At 42.6% G+C, this 12,086-nt stretch overlaps 2 long non-coding RNA genes across 2 annotated transcripts in view; both read right to left on the minus strand.

Annotated features, from left to right (window-relative positions):
- Positions 1 to 12,086, minus strand: part of LOC118163220 — a 742,076-nt gene that overhangs the window by 309,872 nt on the left and 420,118 nt on the right. The gene's annotated exons all lie outside the window — the stretch shown is intronic.
- LOC118163204 overlaps positions 7,866 to 12,086 on the minus strand; it is a 29,828-nt gene continuing 25,607 nt past the window's right edge. Inside the window, exon 3 of the long non-coding RNA XR_004748918.1 lies at positions 7,866 to 7,877. This is a non-coding gene — a long non-coding RNA (uncharacterized LOC118163204). The remainder of the gene's footprint in view (positions 7,878 to 12,086) is intronic.

The following is a 12,086-nucleotide window of genomic DNA, read 5'->3' on the forward strand; positions in this document are numbered from 1 at the left end:
GCATCTACATGGCGTACCTTTACAACCAGGTTCTCTACCTGGGCAGCAATATCTTGCCATAATGCAGCAGCCCAAATGGGTTTGCCCCTGCACTGCCAGTTGTTCTGTTTCCATTGCTGTAACCACCCCCAAAGGGCATTTGCTACCATCCATGAATCAGTGTATAGGTAGAGAACTGGCCACTTCTCTTGTTCAGCAATATCTAAAGCCAGCTGGATGGCTTTCACTTCTGCAAATTGACTCGATTCACCTTCTCCCTCAGCAGCTTCTGCAACTCATCGTGTAGGACTCCATGCAGCAGCTTTCCATCTCCGATGCTTTCCCACAATGCGACAGGACCCATCAGTGAACAGGGCATATCTCTTCTCATTTTCTGGTAGTTTGTTGTACAGTGGAGCTTCTTCAGCACGGACCACCTCCTCCTCTGATGACATTCCAAAGTATTTGCCTTCTGGCCAGTCCATAATCACTTCCAAGATTCCCGGACGACTGGGGTTTCCTATTCGAGCCCGCTGAGTAATCAGTGCAACCCACTTGCTCCATGTAGCATCAGTTGCATGATGTGTAGAGGGGACCCTTCCTTTGAACATCCAGCCCAGTACTGGCAGTATATAAAATGTCCACTGAGTTTGTATAATCCATGACTGACTATGGGCTCCATCTGTCACAGCAGTCTTTTAGGGCAGAATATATGGTGTGTTATTTTGGATTATTACACATTGAAGCCCGTTCTTGTTCCATCATACCACTATGCTTGTCCAATTCTATCTAAATTAATGGTTTTGCCTTTGACTGAAGCAGGAATAGTCCAGACTGTCTTCTCCAGCATGTTTTTCATGTGCACTGCAGGAACTTTGTACGTGGTCCCCTTCTACACTACGTAACAGGTTTGATTGGGCAGGTCTAGCTCGTTTGGCAGATCCTCTAACGTTGACTAACCAGGTGGCCTATGCCAAATGTGTGTCCCAATGTTCAAATGTCCCAGCACCTATTACCTTCAGTGTAGTCTTTAAAAATCCATTGTAACTCTATTTTCCCAGAGGTTGGTGCATGATAGGGGATGTGATACACCCACTCAATATCATGCTCTTTGGTCCAAGTATCTATAAGGTTGTTTTGGAAATGAGTCCCATTGTCTGACTCAGTGTACTGGGTCTGGCTGGGATGTTAACTTTCTCTGCAGCAGCCCATACAGTGCTGTGCTCTGCACCTGTAGCTAGAACAGCAGTGGTATCACACCAGTGTTGTGTCTGCTGCTGAGAAGTGCTGGCACAGCATCAGGACTCTCTCTAACCCTCCTAGGGAGTGCGCAAAAAGTGAGAAAGAAACATCACCAGGGCAGCTGACCTCAACCAACCAAAGGGATGTTCCATACCATATGATGTCACACTCAGCAATAAAAGGTGGAAAAAGGAAGAAGAGGGGAGGGGTGGGCTCTCATTGCAAAAACGTCTGTCCTCCTCCCAAACACCAGCTACGTGCGTTGAGGCCCTGCTTCAAGGACGTGGTCAAGTATCCCTCGTTTGTGGGAAGTAGAGAGTAATTTCTTTCCTCTTCACTCCCACATAGCCTTTACTTTTTTTGTTTAGTTATTCCCTTTCCCCCTCCCTATTCCCCTTTCCCTTTTTTCCCTTTAGTTGAATTGTTTAATTAATAATAATATTTCCTTAATAATATATATATATACATATATATTTTCTCTTTAATTAAATCATCCTTATCTCAACCTGTGAGTTGTTCTTTCCTTTACTTCTTCCCCTCCTCATCTGAGGAGGGGGAGTGAGAGAGCGGTTGTGGTGTTCAACTGCCTAGCACGGTAAAACCACCACAGTCCTTTTTGGCGCCCAACGTGGGGCACAAAGGGTTGAGATAACAATAGATTTGATTAAACTCTTACAACTAACACACTTACTTGCTGGTCACCATGTTCAGTGTCCTGTTAATATTGGCTTGTTTGATCATGTGTCATGCAATCCGAGTCATATTCTCCTTTCTCCTCTATATCCGATCCAAGAATGTGCTACAATCTGTGTTCGTTTTCTTAAACTCGCTGTGCTGCCAAGCACTGGCCTTGAGTTTAATCTGGCATTCAGGCTCTGCACTGTTATCATTTGGGTCTCATGGAAACTATCTTTTAGAGAATATTCAGAATTACACTGCCTTCCTTTCCTCATCTGGAAGTCAGTTTATGAATAATATCAGGAATGGTACCTTCTCCTTCTTTCACAGTGGGCTAATTACAACAGTTTTTGAGTATTTTGAATATCCATGTGTAACCCATATATTGCTGTTTCTAATTCTGCATAACGGGTGTCCTCTTTTCTCTAAGATTAGTCGATTGTTTAGAAAGCTTACCCAGCAATCTGTCCTGAAACAGCCTTGTGGCAGGTGGCAAGGTGTGTGGGAGGATAGGCAGGTACCTGTCACAGGTGTCTCCCCCAATAGTTTTGAACTTCACTCCCGAACAAGTGCAAAATCCTTAAAACCTGATAGAATGTTTGAGAGTTGTATGCCCTGACCCCGACAATGCCGGAGAACGACAGCTTGCGGCATTGTGCTGGGTCCTGGCTTACTCCTACCAAACACTCTTTAACATCATCCAGCACCTTGAAGAGAGGGAGAAAGTCTCTGAATCTGATGACCAGAAAACACATGCTGTGGCTGACCCAGAGAACCAACCGACTATGGTATCAGTCGCCCCCATAGTCAAGTCAAAACAATGGAAACGGAAGTCAGCTCGTTTAGTAAGGGAAGAAGCCTCTCCTAAGAAGGAGGGAGAAGAGGAAGAGGCAGGCACCTCTAAAGCAGTGCCATCACAAAAACAGCAGGAAGATGAGATGGAAATCATAAAGGAATCAGAAACCACTTGATCCCTATCCCTGAGCGAGTTGCAAGAAATACGAAAGGATTATGGTCGACACTCAGGTGAACACATCCTCACCTGGCTGCTTCAATGCTGGGACACAGGGGCCAATAGCCAACAATTAGAAGGCAATGAAGCCAAGCAGTTGGGATCCCTTTCTAGAGAAAGGGTAATTGATAAAGCAATTGGGAGAGGGACACAGGTTCTCAGCCTCTGGAGCCAACTCCTGGCAGCTGTGAAAGAAAGGTACCCCCATAAGGAAGACATTGTATATCAAGTAGGTAAGTGGGCCACTGTGGATAAAAGTCTCCAGCAACTGAGGGAATTAGCTGTGCTGGAGATGATTTATAGTGATTTGGACAATGCCCAGACACCTAAAGATCCCGATGAAGTCCAGTGCACAACATCCATGTGGCGTAAATTGTTGCGGAGTGCACCATCATCACATGCCAGTACACTGGCGATATTTAATTGGGATGAGGGGATGGGACCAACAGTGTATAACCTGTCCTGCCAGCTTAAAAAATATGAAGACAATCTCTCTGCTCCACTACGGGCGTGTGTTTCAGCAGTGGAGAAACTGTCCGAAAGACTTGACCACCTTGTAGAACGAGCATATTCCCTCCCATCCAGACAGAGTGATATTTCAGCCACTAAGAATCAGTATTTTCCTGCTCGAGAGAGAGAGTACCCAAGACGCACACCACGTGGCACCTTGTGGTTTTATCTGCGTGACTATGGGGAAGATATGAGGAAATGGGATGGTGTACCTACTTCAACCCTAGCTGCTCGGGTACGTGAATTGAAAGGAAATGCAGCAGCAAGAAGAGGGGCCCCTAAGAAAAACACCGCTCCAGTTTCTGTTGGGCAGATCTCCAGAGGCAGTAGAAGAGCTGATGTTATTCTTGACCCTGATGAAGGGACCTCTGCTTCTCATTTGCAAGAATTAAGTGGCAGACGCTCCAACCAGGACTAGAGGCCAGGTAGAGGAGAGGGATAACCGGATTTATTAGACTGTGTGGATCTGATGGCCTGGCACATTGGAACCACAAGAATACAAAGTTCTAGTGGACACTGGTGCACAATGCACTTTAATGCTACCAAGGGACAGAACCCATCTGTATCTCTGGAATGACAGGGGGATCCCAACAGTTAACTGTATTGGAAGCTGAAGTGAGTTTAACTGGGAATGAGTGGCAAAAGCATCCCATTGTGACTGGCCCAGAGGCTCCATGCATCCTTGGCATAGACTACCTCAAGAGAGGGTACTTCAAGGATCCAAAAGGGTACCGATGGGCTTTTGGCATAGCTGCTTTAAGCACAGAGAAGATTAGGCAGCTGTCTACCCTACCTGGCCTTTCAGAAGACCCCTCCGTTATAGGATTGCTTAAGGTTGAAGAACAGCAGGTACCAATCACTACCAGAACGGTGCACCGACAGCAATATCGCACCAACCGAGACTCCCTAATTCCCATCCATGAGTTGATTCATCAGCTGGAGAGTCAAGGAGTGATCAGCAAGACTCGCTCACCTTTTAATAGTCTTACATGGCCAGTGCGAAAGTCTAATGGCGAGTGGAGGTTAACAGTGGACTATCGCGGCCTGAACGAAGTCACGCCACCTTTGAGTGCTGCAGTGCCAGACATGCTAGAACTTCAGTACGAACTAGAATCAAAGGCAGCCAAGTGGTACGCCACAATTGATATCGCTAATGCATTTTTCTCCATCCCTTTGGCAGCAGCATGCAGGCCACAGTTTGCTTTCACTTGGAGGGGCATCCAATACACCTGGAATCGACTGCCCCAGGGGTGGAAACACAGCCCTACCATTTGCCATGGACTGATCCAGTCTGCACTGGAACAAGGGGGAGCTCCTGAACACCTGCAGTACATTGATGACATCCTTGTGTGGGGCAACACAGCAAAAGTTTTTGAGAAAGGGAAAAAAGTAATCCAAATTCTCCTGAAAGCTGGCTTTGCCATTAAACAGAGTAAGGTCAAGGGACCTGCACAGGAAATCCAGTTCCTGGGAGTAAAATGGCAAGATGGACGTCGCCATATTCCAATGGATGTGATCAACAAAATAATGGCAATGTGTCCGCCAACTAACAAAAAGGAAACGCAAGCTTTCCTAGGACTTGTGGGATTCTGGCGAATGCATGTTCCAGGCTATAGTCAGCTTGTGAGTCCTCTATATCAAGTGACTCGAAAGAGAAACTATTTTGAGTGGGGCCCCGAGCAACAACAGGCCTTTGAACAAATCAAACAAGAAATAGCTCGTGCAGTAGCCCTTGGGCCTGTCCGTACCGGACCAGCGGTGCAAAACATACTTTACACTGCAGCTGGGGAGCATGGCCTCACCTGGAGCCTCTGGCAGAAAACCTCAGAAGAAACTCGAGGTCGACCTCTGGGTTTCTGGAGCCGGGGCTATCGAGGATCAGAAGCCAATTACACCCCAACTGATAAAGAGATACTAACAGCATATGAGGGTGTTCAAGCTGTTTCAGAAGTTGTGGGTACAGAAGCACAGCTCCTCTTGGCACCACGGCTACCTGTGTTACATTGGATGTTCAAAGGGAAAATTCCCACTACACACCATGCGACTGACACTACGTGGAGTAAGTGGATAGCGTTAATTACACAGCGGGCTCGAATGGGAAAACCTAATCATCCAGGAATCCTAGAAGAGATCATGGACTGGCCAGAAGGCAGAGATTTCAGAGTGCCAACAGAAGAGGTAACCCGTGCTGAAGAGGCACCACCATATAATGAGTTGCCAGAAGACAGAAAGCAGTATGTGTTGTTCACTGACGGATCCTGCCGTGTGGTAGGGAGCCATCGGAAATGGAAAGCTGCTGTGTGGAGTCCCACACGATGAGTTGTGGAGGCCATGGAAGGGGAAGGTGAGTCAAGTCAGTTTGCAGAAGTGAAAGCCATACAACTAGCCCTAGAGATTGCCGAAAGAGAAAAATGGCCAGTACTGTATCTCTACACTGACTCATGGATAGTGGCAAATGCTCTGTGGGGGTGGCTGCAGCAAAGGAAAGAGAGCAACTGGCAGCGCAGAGGTAAACCTATCTGGGCTGCCACTCTGTGGCAAGATATTGCTGCTCGAGTAGAAAACCTGGATGTAAAAGTACATCATGTGGATGCCCACATGCCCAAGAGTCATACTACTGAAGAACATCAGAACAACAAAGAGGTGGATCGAGCTTCAAAAATTGAAGTGGCTCAGGTGGACCTGGACTGGGGACGTAAGGGTGAGCTGTTTGTAGCTCGATGGGCCCATGAAACATCAGGACATCAGGGGAGGGATGCCACATACAGATGGGCTCGTGATCGAGGGGTGGACCTGACCATTGAGACCATCACACAGGTTATCCACGAGTGTGAGATCTGTGCTGCAATCAAGAGAGCCATGAAGGTAAAATCTCCCTGGAACAGGGGGAGATGGCTTGGATTTCGATATGGTGAGGCCTGGCAAATTGACTATATCGGACCACTCCCACAAACCCGCCAAGGCAAACGGCACATACTAACCATGGTTGAAGCAACAACTGGGTGGCTGGAAACATACCCCGTAAACCATGCCATGGCCCAAAACACTATCTTGGGCCTAGAAAGGCAAGTGCTGTGGCGTCATGGTACACCAGAAAGAATTGAGTCTGACAACAGGAGTCATTTCCGAAACAATTTGGTCACCTCCTGGGCCAAGAGGCATGGGATTGAGTGGGTGTATCACATCCCTTATCACCCACAAGCCTCTGATAAGGTTGAAAGGTACAATGGACTGTTAAAGACTATGTTAAGGGCATTGGGTGCTGGGACATGGAAAAAATGGGACATAAATCTACCAGAAGCCACTTGGCTAGTTAATAACAGGGTGTCTGACAGCCATGCTGGTCCTGCTGAAACAAAACCCCTACACAAGGTGAAGGGAGCTAAAGTCCCTGTAGTGCATGTAGGAAAGTGGATGGGGAAGGCAGTGTGGGTTGCTCCTGCCTTGGGAAAAGGCAAACCCACTCGTGGGATTGTCTTTGCCCAAGGACCAGGGTATACCTGGTGGGTAATGCAGAAGGATGGGGATATCAGGTGTGTACCTCAAGGAGATCTAACTTTGGGAGAAAACTAATCTGTAATCTAAGTTATATGTTGTAGGAAGACGCTGCAAGATCAACGACAGGTCAACTTTGCAAGGAACAGGGCAAGTGCAACAAGGTCTTGAGCTAAGCTGGTGCTGGCGTCCAGACATCCAACTCCACCTGCCCTGAGTGACCACTTCAGCAGATGAAGACTAAATAGTCAACAGTTCTTATGGACGTTTTCCGAGAGAGACTTATAGAATGTAGAGATGTACCTACCTATCAATTTGTTAAAGAACAAGGAACAATGATGAGAATATGCCATAGTATAGGGGACCTGAGAGTGACACAAATGTTATGGAATAAGGGGTGGAGGTTGTACTGGGTCTGGCTGGGATGTTAACTTTCTCTGCAGCAGCCCATACAGTGCTGTGCTCTGCACCTGTAGCTAGAACAGCAGTGGTATCACACCAGTGTTGTGTCTGCTGCTGAGAAGTGCTGGCACAGCATCAGGACTCTCTCTAACCCTCCTAGGGGGTGGGCAAAAAAGTGAGAAAGAAACATCAGCAGGGCAGCTGACCTCAACCAACCAAAGGGATATTCCATACCATATGATGTCACACTCAGCAATAAAAGGTGGAAAAAGGAAGAAGAGGGGAGGGGTGGGCTCTCATTGCAAAAACGTCTGTCCTCCTCCCAAACACCAGCTACGTGCGTTGAGGCCCTGCTTCAAGGACGTGGTCAAGTATCCCTCGTTTGTGGGAAGTAGAGAGTAATTTCTTTCCTCTGCACTCCCACATAGCCTTTACTTTTTTTGTTTAGTTATTCCCTTTCCCCCTCCCTATTCCCCTTTCCCTTTTTTCCCTTTAGTTGAATTGTTTAATTAATAATAATATTTCCTTAATAATATATATATATACATATATATTTTCTCTTTAATTAAATCATCCTTATCTCAACCTGTGAGTTGTTTCCTTTACTTCTTCCCCTCCTCATCTGAGGAGGGGGAGTGAGAGAGCGGTTGTGGTGTTCAACTGCCTAGCACGGTAAAACCACCACAATTCCTTAGAGATTTCAGCACCTTAAAACAAAGTTAGACCAATTGAAGGATTTTCTAGTACACTGGCTTGCCTTGACTGCCCGCTGATTATAAGCCAAAGGCAGAGAACTTGTGTAACATGCATCAAAAAAAACTGCCCACTCTCAGGGTCCTTCTTTTCACAGCCAATTGTGCTCCCCAAATCTGAGCATTCAGAGGGCTGAGCACATTTACAACCTGTAAATTGCTTCTAGTAATTTTTTTTTTTTTTCGAATATCATCTTGTAAAAAGACGTGAAACAATTTTTTTGTGTATGTGTTTGCTTTTTGCAAAGATTCTCAATCTTCATTGGAGAGAAAAAAAAAATAATCAGTGGTATTGGCATCTTTAATGTAATCACATTGTAATATTATCCCTATTAAAGTGCACACTTCAATATGTCATCTACCTTAAAGTTAAGTGCTTGAGTGAAACACTTAAATTAGAGAATATATTTGTCCTTGGATCCACATGTTAATGATGGAAAATGTTGCATATGTCTGAGGTAGAAATAATAGATGTATAGAGTATGTGAGTGTAATATTGTCTATAGTGTAGTCAATAAGTTACTGGAAAGGAATTCATGAATATGTTTCCCTTAACTTCTTGTCTTGGCCACTTTCAGATATTTATGTAACTGCAAGGTGTCATGAAGTAAAATTTAGTTTGTCTTGAAATAGATATACAAAAGAAACTAGAGTTGTTATTAACCTTTCTAGTCATTAACCTGTGCCCTAACAGAGCATAACTTGGCAGTCAGGAGTTTCTTCTTTAGGTTATTCTATAAATTTCTACTTTGGATGAAAATATTTCTTTGTGAAACATTTTGTACAAACAGTCGGTCTGCTACAGAGTAGTAAGCAGTGGCATAAATAAAGTTACATTTGCAATGTGTATATAGTCTAAGATTTTTCTACCTAACCCTAAGAATTGTTTCCGGAGATAGGAATTTAAGTACTGTTTCTGTGGGACTTGATTGTCTCTGTTTGTTAAGGAAACAAACACCCCTTGGGTCAAAGTATGCCTCGACAACAAAAATATCAATTATAAGCATTTTTCTGCTCTACAGTTGAAGTGCAATGAAATAAATTTAGATGAAAATTATATTCTCACTTCACCTGATTATGATTTTATGGGCTCAAAATGGTGACTGAAACAAAGAGCAGGTACAATATTATACACATGTATCTTTTCTGTAATTATCCAGTGGTGTATGATTCAAAGTAATTGTATCTTTCATTCCATAGATGCAAATCTAAGTAGGGAGTACCTACCTTTTTGTTCTACTTCCCCCTTTCCCACCCCTTTTCCCACATTTTTTTTTTTTATTTTTTTATTTTTTTAATGAGTGCAATAATTTTGCTTTAAAAATACATCCTTTATATACTACTTTGAAATGTGTTCATTTGATTCGCGTCAGTATGGAACAATGCTAGGGCCGCATGATGAAATATAAACTCCCATTTAAGAAAAACAGAGTGATTAGTGTACATAGTTCTTGTATCATGCAAAGGAACGGTCCAGCAATTTGTGTAAATAGAGGGTTTGAAGGGCGAACATTGAGACTCTAGTCTGGGAGATAAGAGGACCAAGGAGTTTTTTTAGGAAATTGCTGACTTTTGCATGGGACACTGCGCAAGCCTCTGATAACCAGCAAAGAGATCCACCAAATAAGGAGAAAGGGGGAGTTGAAGGACGACCAAAGGACAAAGCCTGGGAGGAAGACTATGAGCCTTCAGCACAAGAGACCCCCAGAAAGACCACCAGAGACTGATACACATGCGTCCAGAGAGGGTTTGGATTCCGGGAACTAATTATAATAACCCTGCCTTTTCTAGGAATAGTGATGAATATGTATTAGTCTAGGAGCATAAAAATCAGCCACTTGATGTAACAGGTGTGCATCCTGTTAGAGCAGAGACTCCTGGTGCACCCAGTACTGTTTGCTTGCCTCTATTTGCTTAATAAATCACAAAAATCCTATTTGGGACTTAATCATTTATCACACTACTGATATAGATTGATACCATACTGCAATTACTGTAGCTGTGAAGTATGTACCCTATTGTGAAGTATGGTATTTGGATAAGAGAAGAGGTACTTCAGATTTTTTTTTCAGTAGTGAAGGTCTAGCTAAGAGTAATTATTAATATATGTGTTATGGAGTGTCCTTGTGATTGTCACTCCGTTTAATTAAATGGCAAATTCTTATATTTAGTTTATGTATTTATCATCTGCATAGGAGTTCTGCATATATTATGCAGAATATATACAGCAGACTGCAAATGGGAAAATCATTGAAAGTATGTTATTCTGACAGTAACCACTAAGGATGGTTGTATTCATCTTTTTGCCTATTTTCCAGTTTATTCTGCCCTTTTTTTTTTAGGCTTTTTTTTTTTTTTTTTTTAGGAATATGTAAGCATTACCCCAAAAGCATATATAACCAGAAAATTATGATTACAAGGACATTTAATTACATATATATGATTCAATAATGACAGCTTTCTCCCATTTATATGATAAAAAATAAAAAAATAAAAAAATAAACACCATTCATAAAATAACCATTCAGCTGGAAAATATACACAGATGATCATTTTCTGCAGTACTGTCTTAATGTGTAACATGGCCATGCTTCTTACCGTTCAGCACTTTAATGATTTTATCCTATAGATTTTTCCATAGTCATACACAATAGCTAAGCACCCTATGGTGAAAATATAAGCTGAATCGCCATGTGCCCACAGTCTTCTTGCAAACCTAGCATGTTTTTGATTGGCTATAGCAGGTTTGGGGAAACGACCATTTCAGACAGGACAAAGTCAAGCAGAAAATGGGCAGATGTTGTAAATTGCATAATCTGTAGAAAGAAAACTCATCTGCCATTTATAGTACATGAGATTAAATGATGAGATACTGACTGATTCAAGCTAATTTAATGACAACCTCTAACCATCTGGCTAGAACACTGAAAGCCCTAATGCTGACCCACATAAGTTAGCCTAAAAACATGTGGTGAGTTTAATAATGGATTATACATCAAAGCAAGAACTCATTGCTGTTATAAGTAATGAATTATTTATTTTTAATCTAACAGTTCTACTACTGCTAACCAGTAAGAGATTACATTGTAAAGCAACATATATAATAAATGACTGAATACTTTTCTGTTGTGCTAGTAAATGCATAGCTTTCTGAGCCCTATGCTTTCACTTGCTGACAGTATGAATCTGTGGGAAATAACACCTCTTGTTTGTTTGTTTGTTTGTTTGTTTGTTTGTTTGTTTGTTTGTTTCCCATGGATTCTCTGTTGCTGGATCTTCCTTTGCTTTTTGGATTTACCATTTTGCAAGCATATTAACTACAACCGATGAATGTGACCATCTTGTTTATTTCTTTCTATTTAGTATGATATCATACTAAAGTCAAAGTTCTGTAGCCCAGATTGTGTTGTTGATGTTTTTGCTTGAAGAGACTTTGTGGACTGTCATTGAAGAAGGAAATAAGAAAAAAAAAGACACGATTCAGAACATGATTTTTCTGACAAGATCCAATTTACTGGTGATGTTTTGTGGGGTGGAAAGGAACCAGCTTGATTCTCAAAGCTGAGTTGGCAGTTAGAAAATGTACATCAGCAAACTTGTTTCAAAAGCAGTGAAGCAATAACTTTCAACTTCCCCAATGCAATTTTAATGGAGTATTTTTATTAACAGAGACATATTTTAAAATCTTGTTGAAATATGGTAAAGGCAACTGTTTTTGAGACCACCTGTGTAATTTTTTGAAGAGATATTAGTCATTGTACAGGTGCATAGTGTTTTATTTTTATTTATGTTTTTTCCTCTCCCACTTTTTTTTTTTGAAATGTTTAAATTTATTATATATATAAGAATATATACAGTTTAATGAGTGTGGTATATCACATTCTGTTCAAAGTAGCAGAGATCTGAAAGTAACAGAAAATGCTGAGAAATCAGAGGCTGTGTTTCCATATAAACTTTACACAGCTATAAGAGGAAGTCAATTTTTTTGAGGCATAGAGGTCAGTTATGCCGGTTGT

This window comes from Oxyura jamaicensis, chromosome 1 (assembly GCF_011077185.1).
Source record: "Oxyura jamaicensis isolate SHBP4307 breed ruddy duck chromosome 1, BPBGC_Ojam_1.0, whole genome shotgun sequence".
NCBI classification, from domain to species: Eukaryota; Metazoa; Chordata; class Aves; order Anseriformes; family Anatidae; genus Oxyura; species Oxyura jamaicensis.